The 16,397-nt window shown below is 43.8% G+C and overlaps 1 pseudogene; it reads right to left on the bottom strand.

Moving 5' to 3' along the window:
• The window catches only part of LOC132650927 (grainyhead-like protein 2 homolog), a 59,447-nt pseudogene extending 43,567 nt beyond the window's left edge, over positions 1 to 15,880 (bottom strand).
• Between the last annotated feature and the right edge of the window lie 517 nt (positions 15,881 to 16,397).

The following is a 16,397-nucleotide window of genomic DNA, read 5'->3' as shown; positions in this document are numbered from 1 at the left end:
CCTCAGTGTACTATGCAAATGTGAGTTCTGTCCTATTCTCAAAGGGCAGAAGAGAACACATATTCCCAATTCTCACTTTTCCCACATAATGATGAAATCTGATAGCTGTGTCTCTTTAAAAATGCTTACATATAGCATGAGAAATCCCCCCCCCAATTAGGCTGTTTCCAGCTTTTAGTTTATAACCAATGCCAGTGTGAATGTCTGTGTGGTTTTTGTATACAACTGTACACAGGAACATAAATTTGCTGCTTAAGTTGTTTTCTCCAGCTGAAAGTGGAGAAGAAAAAGCCATGCCTCAGTGGTTCCTGCCTGTGATACCAGTGCTGGGAGGTGGAGGCAAGAGTCTTGGAAGTTCACCTTAGTTCCAGGCCTGTCTTAGCTTCTCTGAGAGCAGGACCTGTGCCTGGCCAGGAATCCCATCTCTCAAAACTGGTATCTCATCTGCTGCCTCAAATACACCCTTGTCTCCCTGGCCATGAGAGTGGAGATGTCCCTTCACAGTCCTCCCAACATAGACCAGCACTATGGAAGGACTAGACTTGCTCAGCCTAGACTTGCTTGGCTCTGTTGTGAATTTGCTGTGTTACTGAGGTAAGCTACTAACTTCAACTCACTCCTCAGATGAAAGCTGTCACCTGGTTAGAATCACGAATAATTGGATAATACGTATAAAGGCCTAGCAGGGTGCCTGATATATAGTAATTGCTGAACAAATATTAGTCATTGTGCACACAGGCACACACCATTATGTCATGAAATCCAAGTGTGTAATCCAATTCTCTGCACAACACAATAGTTTATAGCTGTGAAGTTCAGAGCTGTAAGTAGAATGCAGGGCAGAGACCATGGCTGCTCCACACTAACAAAAGATCAACTGATATCTTCGGTGAGATGCCATCCAAAGATTACTCCTTGTTCACAAGCATTAGCTCCAGTTTTCCTGTCAGCCCTTACCTTATAAAAGAGGAACAAAGGCAAGGCTTTGTTTAAGTTCAATACCACAGATTCCAGCAAATGTTTGTCTTTCCCTTTTAAAGCTCCCTCCGCCCACACCACGCCCCAGCAAACCCATAAAAAAGCCATTTGCCCTGCTCGGCTGTGTGTAACTCAATCCTTCTGAGACCTCTCCCAGGAGCCTCTCCCAGTGCTCTCTTTACTTTTGAGACCATGGGATGCCCTATAATATTCTCTATCAGATAACCTGCTTAAAATCGGCCTAAGTTAAGCAAAATACTAACTTAGTCTAAGTGAATGGTAACTTCTGCACAAACGGCTTTATCTTTTAACTGCCATAGAAGCTCCCTAAGAAAAGGCATCAACTTCCTGTTGATGCTGTGGGGTAGGGAACCAGCAAAGTTATGAACCTTGCTCACCCGGAACTATGGCATCCTTTAGGCAGTCCATTCTCTCTCTCTGTGCATTCTGAAAACCAATGTTTGCACATCTTGTCCCCTCCTCTGGTGTCCAGGAGTTCAAGGAAGAGTTCAAGGGAGAGTCCATTTAGAAGCATGCCCTAGGAAGGTACACCATGACTACCAAATTTAGATTTTTGTAAATTACTTTTCAGATTTATGCATTTTATTCTATGAACAGAAGTGTTTTGCGTGTGTGTGCGTGGTGTGTGTATGTGGTGTGTGTGTGTATGTATGTATGTATGTATGTATACCATTTGCATGGCCCAGGCTCTATGAGTTTAGAAGCATCAGACCCTTCAAAGCTGGAGTCACAGATGGTTGTGAGCCACCATGTGAGTGCTGGAAATAGAACTTGGGTCCTCTACAAGACTAGTGCTCTTAACCACTAAGTCATCTCCAGACTCAGAAGTTTAGCTTTCTAAGAGCCCTGTACTTGGCACAGAGCACCAATAAAGCAGGGTGTGATTGCACAAGCCTGTAATTCCAGCACTGGGCAATGGTGGCAGGATTATCAAGAGATCACAGCCAGCCTCTGCTACATGAAAGCTTGACTCAACAACAGCACCTGTTAGACATCTCAGATGAAAAAAGAAATACTGGAAAAGAGACAGCTAGATGAGGCTGGAAAAATGATTCAGCAATTAAGTGCATTCAGTGCTCTTCCAGAGGATCCAAACTTGGTTCCTAGCACCCATGTTTGTGAGAGACCAAAAGATAAGCAGCGATTGTTAACACTATGTAGAGTAGGCGCGGTATAGCAGTAAGTTCCCTGAGGGAAGAGCTACCTCGCTGCATTCTTTCCCGCCTTCCCGGTTCCGGGTGGGTACGTGACTCGGCTCACAATCTGCCTTCCCGCCTTCCCTGTTCTGGGTACGTGACTCGACTCACAATCTGCCTTCCCACCTTCCCTGTTCCGGGTACGTGACTCGACTCACAATCTGCCTTCCCGCCTTCCCTGTTCTGGGTACGTGACTTAACTACGGCTTTGTTCAAACCACCCAATCAGACCCCTGTAACTATGCTTCTCGCTTCTGTAACCGCGCCTCATGCTCCCGAGCCCTATAAAAACCCGTCACCCCAACCGAGAGGCGCGCAAGTCCTCCGATAGGCTTGGTCACCCCGGGTACCCGTGTATCAAAATAAACCTCTTGCGGCTTGCATCCGAAGGCTGGTCTCGCTGTTCCTTGGGAAGCGGGGTCTCCCCGTCTAGATAGGCTCCTGGGAGTCTTTCATTTGGAGGTCCCACCAAGATCTGAGACCCCCGCCCAGGGACCACCGACCCAGCGTCGGGAGGTAAGACCTGCCGGCTTCTTGTTCTGTGAGTCTTGTGTCTCACAGAACGGTCTGTCTTTGTGTGAGTTCATTTCCAGGGGGTTCGAGTCCCCCTGTGGTCTGGACTTGGCCAGGTCATCTGTATCAGACGGAAACTAGAAGGAGCCGACGGGCTTGGACTTCTTTTCCGTGCCTCCTGGGAGACGTCTCAGGAGTGCCTGGTAGGGGAATCATTTGCTTCCCCGTCTGAAAGGTAACCCTTCTTGGGTTCCCTCCTGTCTGGAAACACGAGCCGAGTGGGACTCTTTGGGGCGACGCCCCTGAGAGAAGGCTACGTGCTTCATCTGGGAGACGGAGGAACCGGACCTCCGACAAGGTCTCCATCTGAATTTTTGTGTTCGCTTTGGCACCGATCTCGTACCGCGCGGTTTGTGTTGTCTTCTGTCTGCCTGATTTTTGTCATAAGTGTAGTGAGTGTTGTTTGTCTGTCTACCTTTTGTTTTCTGTTCTGAAAGGCCTCACGAAATTTGTTTAAAATGTGTGCCTATGCGCCTTATTAGATCCATAAGCGCATATTGTATAGGCTGCCACGTGGTCTAAAGTGTCTCAGTGTCTCGCCGCCATCTTGACTTCACCATGTGATTTTATAATGTAACCACCATCTTGGTATGGATAAAAAAAAAAAAAAAGAAAAACCTTGGTCAAATAATTCTCATTTCCTTCTAGGTTAAAAGGATAGCTTATTTTAAATTGGTATTGGTTTTAAAAATTAAATTGCTTGCACTGGTAAATTCTGGTTTTAAAATCTGGTTTTAATTTTAAAGATTATGTTTATGCCTTGTGACTTCTACAAAAGGGGCACTTTGTTTTAATATTGCAAAAACGGGTTTTAAAAAATTGTTTAAAGTTTATCAGACATTTGGGTATGACTATGACTGAGAAAATTGCAGTTTTTGAAATGTATCTTATGGAGAGCTGTTTGTTTGATAAGCTGCTTTGTTTATAAAAAAAACATGTTTACACCCTGTTCTTTATCTTGAGACAAAGAAAAGGGGAAGTTTCACCAAGTTCCTTAAAGCTTGTTCTAAGTTCCTTAGAGTTTGGTTGTTACCTTTATGTTATCAGATGCAGGAAAGTTATTTTAAAAAAAAATTTGGCAGTTTCAGAACTCCTCTTTATAGTAATGTAACTTGCTTTTGCTTTGCCTATAAAAAGCAAATCGTACGTAGACTCTGGGCTTTGGCAGGATCATGTCAGAATGGAAAGGATTTTAGTGAGAGTTTTTATGTTGTCTAAAAAGCAAGAAAGAGAGCAAAAAAGTAAGCATGTCTGGTTAAGCCAGAAAAGAAAAGCTAGAAATCTAAATGTATATAGCATGTTGCAGAAGGTTAGTGGATGTGTTATAAAAAGCCAGAGAGTTAATATGATTTAAAGAAAAACTGTATTTTAAAATGTTATACTTCATTTAAAAGGCTGGTGATTCCTCATTACAAAATGTTTTTTTATGCTCTTTTAAGGAAAAAATTTTAGCTGATAGGTTTGGTATGGCTAAAATAATTACAGTTTAAAATTGTTCTGTTATGTAGTTGGTTCTAAAGCTTGTTCGATTACTGGGAACTTTTGGTTGTGGGGGATTATGGAAGCTCCGAAGTGTTTGCTGTATCATCAGCACCTAATGGCCATGTTTGGTATTGTCAGTCACAGCCTGTGCTAATGCTAGCACATGGCCAGCCGCCATGATGGTTCAGCAATGGAGAGCTCGTAAAGCTGTAGTTTGGCTGCCATGTTTGTTTAAGGATTCCAGCTCAGTTCGGTTACACGTGGCCAGCCGCCATGCTGGTCCGGAGATATGTTTAGTCATTAGTGCTAAATGCAAAGCTTTTTAATGTTCAATTTTAATGCAAGTGGTAGGAGCATCAAGATTAGCTAGCCTCTCTATAAACTGTATCCGATTAAAAGGTTTGCTTTGATTTTAGTTCAGAAAGAACAGATTTAAAGTCATGCTAAATACTGCAGTTGAGCCTTACCTAGTCTCTTGTCTATTTGTCTTAAAATATATACTTCTAGGACATGCATCTCGAAAATATGCTAGAATTTGAGATCATAGCATTCTGTTTTATAGGACACAGTTTAGAGCAGATGATAAAAACAGAGTAACTCGGATATGCTGGCCCTCAAGCTTGTCAGAAATCTGAATTAGGCATTTTAACATGTGTAAGCTTATTGTGACAGGAAGTCCCGCAATCCTGGCAGTAGGTCCCCCAAGGTCTCTGAGAAGATTTGGGCACAACGACAGATGAATGCTACTCTGGATTGTGGTATGCTAACCACTGGGCAATACTGCCTCAACTGGCCTACTGTTAGGGCCCAGCCAAAACTGTGGACACCTGGAGTCAATGTTTCACATTGCTAAGGGTGAGGTGAGGCCATTCTCTCGTTTCTTTCTCCACAGAAACAGTCTCTCATCTTATGTGCCTGGCAGAACTGCGTCTGTTCAGGATGCTGAAACACAGGAGCCAGGGACACTGCCTAGGTAATGGGCTAACTAGTCATCCCTGTCATTTTGATTGGCACGTGGATTGGTATTTATTTAGCTTATAATTTATCCTTCTCAGGTCTCTGAACACCTTGACGGCTATGCTAAGCTTACGGTAGCTTTGCAGCTAGAGAAAAGACAATTAGATCGACTGTTAGCTCATTGATCAACTCATTAGCTAGAACCACAGAGTACTAGATACCTTATTTAGAAAAAAAGACAGGTTTGCCTTGCTCACAGGACTCATGTCTTATGATAAATAAGTGGAGCTTATATAGAGTCTGAGAATATAGGAGTTTAGGTTGTAAAAATCTAGAGTGTTATTATTTAGTTTAAAAAAATGTTTCAGGGTTGATAAATTCAAAAGATTGGAGAGTCTAAGTAGTTTTTTTAAGATATAATTAAAGCAGATTAAAAATGGGAAATATTTTAAATTTCTCCCCCCTTTGCTACTGTTGTGCTTATGTTATAAAATTTTAAAAGTTCAGAGTGTTGACATTGATCAATAGAGTTCTGATAAGTTGATGGAGCAATAACTGCTTATTATTCAGTCACCAGGTTAAGATTTTAATTTCCTTTGTTGGCTTCTGAAGATAGACTAAAGGTGCTTCTTGTTATTTTAAAAACATCTGTTTAATGTGTGTATCTGACCCAAAAGTCATAGCTTTTAGTATGGTATTCTTAATATCTGCCATTTCTGGGGTAGATTTTGACACAGAAATATCCTAAACCTATTCCTTCTAGTTGCTTTGTTAAGGAAAGTCCAAGCATCCAGGGTTTAGCACTAAAAGCCAGTAATGTATTTCTGCCTAACTTTCCAGTGTAAACATAAAAGTAAAAGTGAAAACTAAAAGTATATGCTGAGTGTATAAGAATGGCCAAGCTTCATTCGTGACTAATTACAAACAGCTATGCCCACAAAAAAAAATGTTACTGTGGACACACTTAGGTTGTGTATAAAGGTTATAAAACAAACAGCTAACTGATACTCATTCAGTGGGATGCAGTTTTACCTGTTACTCTCAAAATGTTTGATTTGCTGAGATGTTACTTTTCTGAGTATTTAAAATTATGTATATTTCCTTTTGTGTACTAAAATTTCATGTGAGTTTCAGGATGTGACCTGGATCTGGCATAGCTCAAAAGGATCGCAGATGAGATTTTCCCTGATCTTTCCCATTTAATAGACAAATTTTAACTTCTCTCTCCAGTCTGAATTTGTCTCAGCAGATCTTCACCTGTTTAACTCTGTCCGGGATCAGCTGTGGACTGCAAGCTGAGATCTGGACTTCCTGGAAACTGACATGATTGCTCCCTGCCTCTTCGGGTGGATCAATGAACCAGATGCTTGGGACTTCCCCATTGCCCAGCCTTTGACTGGCATTTCAGCCTTCCTAGCCCCTGATGCCTACGGTCCAACGGTCAGCTCGAAGAAGCTCCAGAAGACGGATCTACGCCCAAATTCCCCCTAGCAGGCTGAAATGCTAAGTCAAAAGGGGCTCCCTGGCATTAGCTATTGTCTTGGACATCTGCTTAGCTGAAATGGACACTAATATTGCAGCAACTGGGCTAAAAGCCTAGAGAGATCCTGTAATAGTTCTCCTTGGCTTACTACCCCTATATCCACCCTGAAGGGACCCCAGATCCCATTATAAAAAATAATCTATAAGATACAAGGGGTCATATCTGGAAGACCCAAGATTGGGTCTTCAAATGATCGTAGGAAAGGGGGAAATGAGAGACCAAAAGATGAGCAGCGATTGTTAACACTATGTAGAGTAGGTGCGGTATAGCAGTAAGTTCCCTGAGGGAAGAGCTACCTCGCTGCATTCTTTCCCACCTTCCCGGTTCCGGGTGGGTACGTGACTCGGCTCACAATCTGCCTTCCCGCCTTCCCTGTTCTGGGTACGTGACTTAACTACGGCTTTGTTCAAACCACCCAATCAGACCCCTGTAACTATGCTTCTCGCTTCTGTAACCGCGCCTCCTGCTCCCGAGCCCTATAAAAACCCGTCACCCCAACCGAGAGGCGCGCAAGTCCTCCGATAGGCTTGGTCACCCCGGGTACCCGTGTATCAAAATAAACCTCTTGCGGCTTGCATCCGAAGGCTGGTCTCGCTGTTCCTTGGGAAGCGGGGTCTCCCCGTCTAGATAGGCTCCTGGGAGTCTTTCATTTGGAAGTTTACAACTGCCTATAACTCCAGTTCAAGGGGAATCTGACAGCCTCTTTTGGCCTCTACGGGAAATGCATACAAACACACACACACCCAAATAAAAATTAAAATGAAAAAATGAAAGAGGAGGAGGAAGAAAAGAAATAGCAAACCTGAGACATGATAGGTACTGAGTTTAAGGATAGCTTTTAATTAGCATAATCTCACTCACCTAAAGTAACTATAAAGTTGTACAAGATTAAAAAATTCTGTTCTCCCCATTTCACTGCTTTCTTGTAGTGAAATGTCACTGCCATCACAGACCTGCTCTGTTAACAAGTTGTCTCTTAAACTCAGAGGGACTGTACTGTCCACTCCTGGCTCACATGCAGGGACTGGGTGGGGCTTGCTCACCGCTAGCTGCACCTTGAGAGAGGAGCACCTGAAGGAAGAAACCAACACACAGGAGGAGAGACAAGGGAAGTTGCTCTACAGGACACAGGTCCTCAGATCTCTACACACTGACTCTGCCTACTTGCCCTATAGTACAGGTGCTGCTAGGCACTGCTTCCCATTGGCTTTTGTCTTCCTCAGAGACAGATTTACAGATGGATGGAGACCTCTTATCTTCAGTTGTCATCAGCCAGCCATCTCAACAACCACTCCTCAAAAAACAGCCTCAGCTTTAGATGACATCTTTTAAATATTAGAGCAAACTCAGATACTTAACATTAATTAGAAGTAGACTAGTAAGGAAGCAGGGCTCAGGGGAAATGTCAGCACGCCATGGCCACAATCACCTGATGGGTTTCTACAGGTACAAGCTTACAGACAACTTTTTATTCTAAATCCTCTCTCTCTCTCTCCATTCCTCCTCCTCCTCTCTCTCCTGTGGGGTGTGTGTGAAGGTCAGAACAACTTGCAGTGTGTTTGCTTATTTGATTGCTTAAGTTGCACATACCTTCATCTTCTCTGAAAATAATCTCCATCTTAGTTTTGTTTGTGTGTTAGATGCTGGGCCTCTTGCATGGTTTTGAACAAAAGGAAAAGAACAAAAAGTCTCTACTATTCATGACAGGAAAAAAGTATAAAAGAAAAACACAAGCCCATAAATGTGAAAATAAATTTCAGGATACCAGAGAAAGAACTAGAGAGGTGAGTAGATAGAGAATAAATGTGTAAAGGTAGAAAGAACCCAGTTAAATACCTCAGAACTGCAGTCTTGGGAAATGCTGCTCTTTAGTATGTACAGAGTAGAAAGACCCACTAATGTTAGGCTATTCAGAGCACGCATGTGTGAGTGGGCACGTACACACACATTCAGCAGAGATTGTTGATGTCAAGTTAGTCTACACACATACAAGCACTCAGCTGAAGAGAGCAAAATATCTGAAGTAGTAGCTACGTCCATTCTGGTCAATGGTTTGGGCTTTTGTTATTGTTGGTGGTGGTAGTTCTTTTTGGTTTTTCAAGACAGGGTTTCTCTGTGTAGTCCTGGCTATCCTGAAACTCACTATGTGGACCAGGCTGGACTCAAACCACAGAGATCCACCTGGCCTCTGCCTCCTGAGTGATGGGATTAACAATGGTTTTTATGATACAAACAAGTAATGCTCCAGGGCATAAGGATAAGGAAAGCTCTGGGCTCTGAAGTGTTAAAACAGCACACCAGCTTTTCTGGGGGCCGGCTGCTGTGGGGCTGAGGATGTTAAACATGGGGCCTGTGGCCAAGCAGGAAGAGTCATTTAATCCGCTTTGCTGAGGAGGTGAAGCTGATGCCCATCTTCCCTCCTGGGCCCATGTAAGTTGCACTCTGCAATTATTGGAAAAGGAAAATTATAGCACTTTTTTTTGGTCTCATTGTAATGGATGATTTGCTTCCATGAAGATGGGTAGGACAGGAGCCTGAGGGTAGCATCCACCCTTCCATCTACCTAATCTTGCAGGACTGGGATGCAAATTGGAAGTTGAGATGCAAAGAAATGTCCTCCATGACATCTCTTAGCCCTGTACATCCAGTTGCATCCTAAACATCTGTTGATACAGACGTGTTTCTGAAACTCTCTTCCTGAGACTGGAAGAACATTCACTGGTAATCTAATAATAAAGGGATGAGTGGGACACATCAAGTCCTTAAGTGCAGCTAGTGGAAGGTATTCAGGCAAACAGGACAGACAGCATCAAACAGGAAGCCTTGTTCTACCCTGACAGGCAGAGACGCTAAATCCAAAGGCAGCAAAGAATACCCTACTATGCCAGCTTAATATTACTGAATTATTTTAGGTTGCTTTTGTTTGTTTGTTTCAAGATGGGGTTTCACCATTTAGCCCTGGCTCTCCTGGAACTAGCTCTGTAAACCAGGATGTCCTCAAACTCATAAATACATCAGTCTGCCTCTACCTCCCCAGTACTGGGATTAAAGGCATGTACCACCACAGCCTGGCAGGTTTTTCTTTAAAACTTGTCAAAAGAAAGGCCAACAAGATGTCTTAGTGGGCAAAACTACTTGCCACACAAGCTTGGCAATCTGAGACCTGTTCCCACAACCTAGATAGGGAGTTAGGGATGCTGGTGTGTCTGTAATCCCACAGTCCTCCTGAGAGATGGGATGCAGAGACAGGAAGTTTATGTCCTCCTGCCTGGACTGTGGAGGGTGACAGAGACAAGAGACCCTGACTCAGAACAAGGTACAAAGAGAGATACAACTCTGGGAAAGTGTCCTCTAAGCTCTACATGCATGTCCTCACTCCTGTGCACCCAGGCTCACACAGAGAGACACATTAATAATAATAATAGACAGTAAACAAAAATTTTTCTAAAGAAAGATGTAATAGACTCGTCTTTAGTGGTGGTGAAGGAGAAATATTTTTTAATTCTTTATTAATTACACTTTATTTATTTTGTATCCTTCCTGTGGTTCCCTCCCTCCTCCCGTCCCAATCCCTCCCTTCCTCCCCCCTCTGCATGCATGCCCCTCCCCAAGTCCACTCTTAGGGGAGGTCTTCTTTTCCTTCCTTCTGATCCTATTCTATTAGGTCTCATCAGGAGTGACTGCATTGTCTTCTTCTGTGGCCTGGTAAGGCTGCTCCCCACTCAGGAGGAGATGATCAAAGAGCAGGCCAATCAGTTCATGTCAGAGACAGTCCCTGTTCCTATTACTATGGAACCCCACTTGGACACTGAACTGCCATGGGGTATTATCTGTGTAGGGGTCTTAGGTTATCTCCATGCATGGTCCTTGGTTGGAGTATATCTCAGGAAAGACCTCTGTGCTCAGATTTTTTGGTTATGTTGCTCTCCTTGTGGAGCTCCTGTCCTCTCCAGATCTTACTGTCTCCCACTTCCTTCATAAGATTCCCTGCACTCTGCCCAAAGGTTGGCAATAAGTCTCAGTATCTGCTTTGATAGTGTACAGGGCAGAGCCTTTCAGAGGTCTCTTTTTCTCCTTCTTCTGATGTTCATCCTCTTTGCTTTTCTGGATAGGGATTGCACTCATATAGACATATAATATAGGATAAACCTACTAAAATCTGTACACCTAAAGAAACTAATCAAGAGGGAGGACTTTTGCTATGCTCGATCCCTATTGAGAAATATTTTTACTGAATTAAGATTCTTCCAAAATATTGGCTGCAGAGGGATTTTTTTTTAAAGACTGGGGAAGGGGTGACCTCCCTCATCCTAGCATTTGCTAGAGTAGGAAGGCGCAAACACAAAACAAAGGGTGTAGTGTGCTGGTCTCCTAATATGGTAACAAGGCAAAGAGTGCAAGGAATTCTGCAGCACTCTAACGCTCACGCTGGTCTCCTGTATGGTCTCCATGACAGACATCCTAGCACTCAGGGACTAGGTTAACCTTGGAATCAGTATGGAAGAGAGAGCAACACTGAAGAGGCAGGGGGCATTTGAACTCTCCCTGGAAACCTGAGAAAGAGCTGCAGTTAGGGCTGCACCGTGTGGGTGATGTCACCGTCGCAGAGATGCTCTGAACCAGTACTCCAAGCTCACTACTCTTGAATGACTCAACAGTCTTGTGTGAAAAATCACCATCTTGGAGATTTGTGCTTGGCAAACCTGCTTTCTAGTACCAGTGTTTGACTTAAAACTTAAAATCGGAATGCCCTGCAGGTGAGAGTCATGTGAGAAAGTAAGGCTCAGAAGCTGTCCCATCATAACCCTCTGGGTGGGACCTCAGGCATCTGTGGAGTGTTTACCCTGACTCCCCACCATTCCACAGCTCGGCAAATAAAACTGAGGAAGGGGACATGAGATGCTGGAAGCCGGCAATGCCTGTAATACCAGCATTTGGAAGGCTGAGACAAGAGGATTGCTGTGAGTTCTGAGCCAGTCTGGGCCACACAGCTTGGCTTAAAAACCACCCCTGTCCCCAGAAAAAATAAACACAAATGCTGGAAACTCTGGTGCCAGGTCTAGGCCACAGCTGTACCTCACTGCAGGTGCCTTCTGCTGCACTGGCCAGGACCCATGCCCACCTGTGGGGACAGTGGGGACACTCAGAACTCCACCATCTACACACCAAGAACCTGAGACAATGCACAGTGCATGGTCCTCCAGACTGCACAGACCCCGAAGGGAACAGGTCCTGTCCAAGACTGTTTAGCCTGCTTGAGTCACCTACCAGAAAGCCACTGTGGCACAACCAGAAAAACCGGCTCTGAGAGGTGGAACCTTGCAGCCACTAGGCCTGAAGCAGGCAGCCAGCTTGGGACCATGGCCAGAGCCTGGGACCACCACAGAACTTGAGCACATTCCTGGCCAAATGTTGTTCCCATTACTAAAGGAAGCTAAATGACTCAGTGTTGGTGTCCTCTCCTTTCTCCTGCTTGCTCCAGAGGAAAGACAGATGCAGGGCTAAGAGGCAGGGCTGCGTAAGGTCCTCAGAAGCAGAGCACTTGCCTAGCACATGGGAAGTCCTGGGGTCAATTTTAAGGACCACACAGGAGTGTGCGCACACACAAACAATAAACACAACATTAGAAGAGGGGCTAAGGAGAAGGCCCAGTGGGTAAAGTACTTGGCACATACACATGAGAAACATTTTAAATCTCATTGTGTTGCTACCTCCCAACAGTGGAAGCTAGCAAAGACCTGAACCTCGGGTGGATGCCATAGTGCATAAAAATTCAAATGTATACCCAGGGCTGGGCAGAGAAAGTTCCAGAACAGAGTAGCACTAGGATAATGTCACTGATCATGAAAGCCACTTACAACCTTGAAAACTTAGGCCCAGTGCCTCTAGAATTCTTAATTATCAAAATAATTAAAAAACCTGCATCTAATAATAATAATAATAATAATAATAACAACAACAATAGTGATAACAACAACAATAGTGATGATGATGATAATGATGAAGCCTGGTATTATAGTTTAGGCCTATAATCCCACACCCCAGAAGGCAGCACAGGGAGACCCTATCTCCAAAAAAAATGCTACAAACAAACTAAAAACTCTTTATTTTTAAACATGGGTGAAAATGTTAAAATTTAGAATAATTCATAAATGCACAATATTAACACATGTGCTTTGTGGACCATTGGTCTGTGTTTTCTGGCCACCAAAAAAAAATCCCAAACATCCTGTGATATAGACTGAGCTGCTGAGACCCCCTCCTGAAGCCTGCAGATATCTGTTGGGTATAAACGTAACAGCAACCCCCGAAAAGAAAACATTTTCTGTATGATATCACCAATCCTCCCTGTTTAGCTGACAGTCTTTCCCACAACTGCTATCCTAGTGTTTCTTTTGCAGTCTACTTACTATAAAATCAGTAATAACCATTTGTAACATTAAAAAGCTTACTTATCACTTAAAACAAAAGACATTCACTAAAAATAGGTATTAAGGAAATAAAACAAACACTGCTGCAGGAAGTATCATAAAATATTGCCCAAGACCATTTGCCAATGTGTACAGAAAACCAGTATGTGTGCCTAGAAGTATACCTGTGCACATATGTGCAAACTCACATACAGACAGGCACACATGTGCACACTCATGCACACAGACATACATGTATCCATCCATGCATACATAAAGTGAGCACTTGTATATGGCAAGTGAGTGGTGTAGAATGAACTGGCTGCAAGATCAGCTAGTGTAGCCCCAAATCAACTATTCCATCAGCTTCCATGGAACCTGTCTCTTGGGATGTCCACTTCTCTTTCAAAGGTCCCTACTGAAACAGCCCTTAACTCACTTGTCTCTACCATCCATTATAGCAGACTGTAATACTGAAAATACAGAGAGGACTGTGGTGCATGTTTAGAGCTAGCTTTAACACTCTAGGACATCTTCTGTGGCAAAATCCCATTTTTCTTCTCAGTAACCATGAAGTGGATATGGCCTCCCCCTGGTCACACTGCTGATTGGTTACTGGATCCCTTGCTGGATCGATATCCCCCAAAGCCTAGTAAGATGCCTGTAGAGACATTTGTTTTGACTGCCAGAGATTCCAGCACATCCCAGTACTGTGCCCTAACACAAACCCCCTTTGTGCAATAGTCTAGCCTCAAAGAGAAACAGAAAGAGCAGGGGCCAGCACAGGCTAAAGAAAGATAGGCGGCAGGAGCCGTGGAATGGCGCAGACAACCTCAGTAAGCTGTGACAGTCTCAGGAGTGAGGAGAGAGTTGGAGAGGTCTCAGGCAACCAAGAGCACATGCTGTGTGCAGGCATGCTAGAGACACATTTTGCCTGAAGTTCTGTGTGAAGCATCTTGTAGTAGGGCCTGTTCCCTTCTCTGGAACATTCTCCAGGCTGCACTGCTGACTTGTCACTGAATGCCCATTTGGGTCAGCTTTCTTGGGCCTAAAGCCAGTTTCACCTACATTGTTTTATACATGAGTGGAATGAGACACTGAGCAATTCATTTTCTTCTGGAAAGCCTGCTTGCAAACTCCCAGCCAGTTTCCTCTCTCACCCAGCCTTCCCGCTGAGGACAATGAAGCATTGACAGCCTTGTTTACATTGACCTCCTCCTGAGATGAAAGACAAAGTCTTCTAACACTCTCCAGCCGGTACACAGGTACACAACTGAAGCAGAAAACAAGCTTAGGTTTTATCTGAAACATCCTTTAAGTGCAAAATGAGGCTGAAGAATAAGACACTGAGACCCAGAATGAGCTTTGGGGCCTTCAAAACAGACCTGTGAGCAAACAGGGCTATCTGTGGAAACACTTCCTTATCCAAACCAAGGTAGGGCAGGCATCTGTCCTTGATGCCTGTTTGTCAGAGACATTACTTACCCCTGCACGTCTCAGCTACACTTACACCCAAAGAAACAGAAGAGGGTCAGTCAACAAAGAAGTGTTTCAAAGTCATCGTGGTGAAGGTGATTGGAAGCCCTACTTCTGGAGCTCTGCTCCTTCACCTACTGAAGCTGTATGTCGCTCACTGTGAAGATACAAGCTTCCTGATGGTGGCATAGAGAAGCTGGGGGGCTTACAAGAATCCAAGTGTTAGATGCAAGTTCTAGACTGGAACATGTGGCCTGAAGAACTGAGGAGGGGCAACATGGCGGCTCATCACATTTTTTCAGAGCAGAAGCTCACACCCCACAACAAAAGGAGAAAGGCATGAATCCTCTAAAAGGGAATATAGCAGCGCCCCAGTGCTTGGGAGGAAGAGGCAGTTGAATCTTTGTGAATTCAAGGCTGGCCTGGTCTACAAAGAGAGTTCCAGGAGAACCAAGGCTGTTACACAAAGAAACTCAGTCTTTAAAAACCAAAATAGACAGACAGATACATACATGCATACAGATACATAGATAGATACAGAGATGATAGATAAACAAATAACTAAATAAATAAATAAAATAAGAAAGGGACCACGCTCATTTTCTTCTTTTTGACTCAAGTTTCTAGGAAAACACTACACAGGGTTTTGAACAAGAGTCTTCATTCATTAAGAGTCATGGTAGGTTTCACTAACCTTTGCCTCTTCATTCACATCCCAGGTAAAGGAAACAGCATTGTACGCGATCTCTTCAATGTTTCCAATGGTGTTGAAGCTCTCCTTGTAGTCAGCTATGACAGTGAAAGAGAAAAAGGGCTTAGCAGGGTGGTAGCCAAGAGGAGAGGCACAGGCCTCTAATCCCTGCACTTGGGAGGTAAAGACAAGAGGATCTAGAGTTCCGGGTCATCCTTGTAACAGAGACCAGCCTTGGCCAGTACATGAGACCCTGGCTCAAAACACTCACACGCCACACACATACATATGCACCCATGCACGCACACATGATTGTACACTAAAGTAAGAGTCCCTCGATGACACATTATTTGTCAATGGTAAAGTTTTGAATTTGCCTATTTTGCAATGTGACAAGCTACATATTTCTGCTTACAGAATTCTACGGCTGAAAAAAAATTTACTCACGTCTTTTTATTAAGAGTAAATCTATGTGAACCATGTCTTTATCTGATTTGATTATTAGGTCTTTTTTTCTGTTCACCTTCCTACTTCCCACTTTTTTGACAGCCATCCCCCGCCTCCCCCATACACACACAGGGACAATTTTTAGAAGCAAAATATTCTGCCAGTCAGGCGATGTCACTAAAGGAACTGCAGTAGAGTGAAGGCTTTCCATGAGCAGTGATGGTGATAGAGATCAAACACACACTAAGCACATACTACACTGAGGCACCCCCATGCCAAAGAAGGACATTTCTAAAACTTATCTTAGTACTCCAGAGCGTTGCATTAATCTCACTCGGCTGTCATCACCTGACCACTTTGGGCTCTGTCCTATGGTCACTCCTTACACAATATGTTATCTATTCCCTTATAGTATGCGTCTATTCCCTCATACAGTATGTAGTGATTCCCTTACAGAGTAGGTATCTATTTCCTTATGGTATGTAGCTATTCCCTGTCATCCCATTAGACTCCCCATGGAGTCAATAGAGATCAGCATGGGTGCTGTGTACTGTTATGGGCATGTTGGGCTACACAGAAAAGCCCAATTTGCTTATCTCCAATGATGAAACTGGTACCTCAGC

The sequence above is a fragment of the Meriones unguiculatus genome (genome assembly GCF_030254825.1).
Source record: "Meriones unguiculatus strain TT.TT164.6M chromosome 13 unlocalized genomic scaffold, Bangor_MerUng_6.1 Chr13_unordered_Scaffold_34, whole genome shotgun sequence".
In the NCBI taxonomy this organism is placed as follows: domain Eukaryota; kingdom Metazoa; phylum Chordata; class Mammalia; order Rodentia; family Muridae; genus Meriones; species Meriones unguiculatus.
This window is presented reverse-complemented; position numbering and strand designations above follow the sequence as displayed.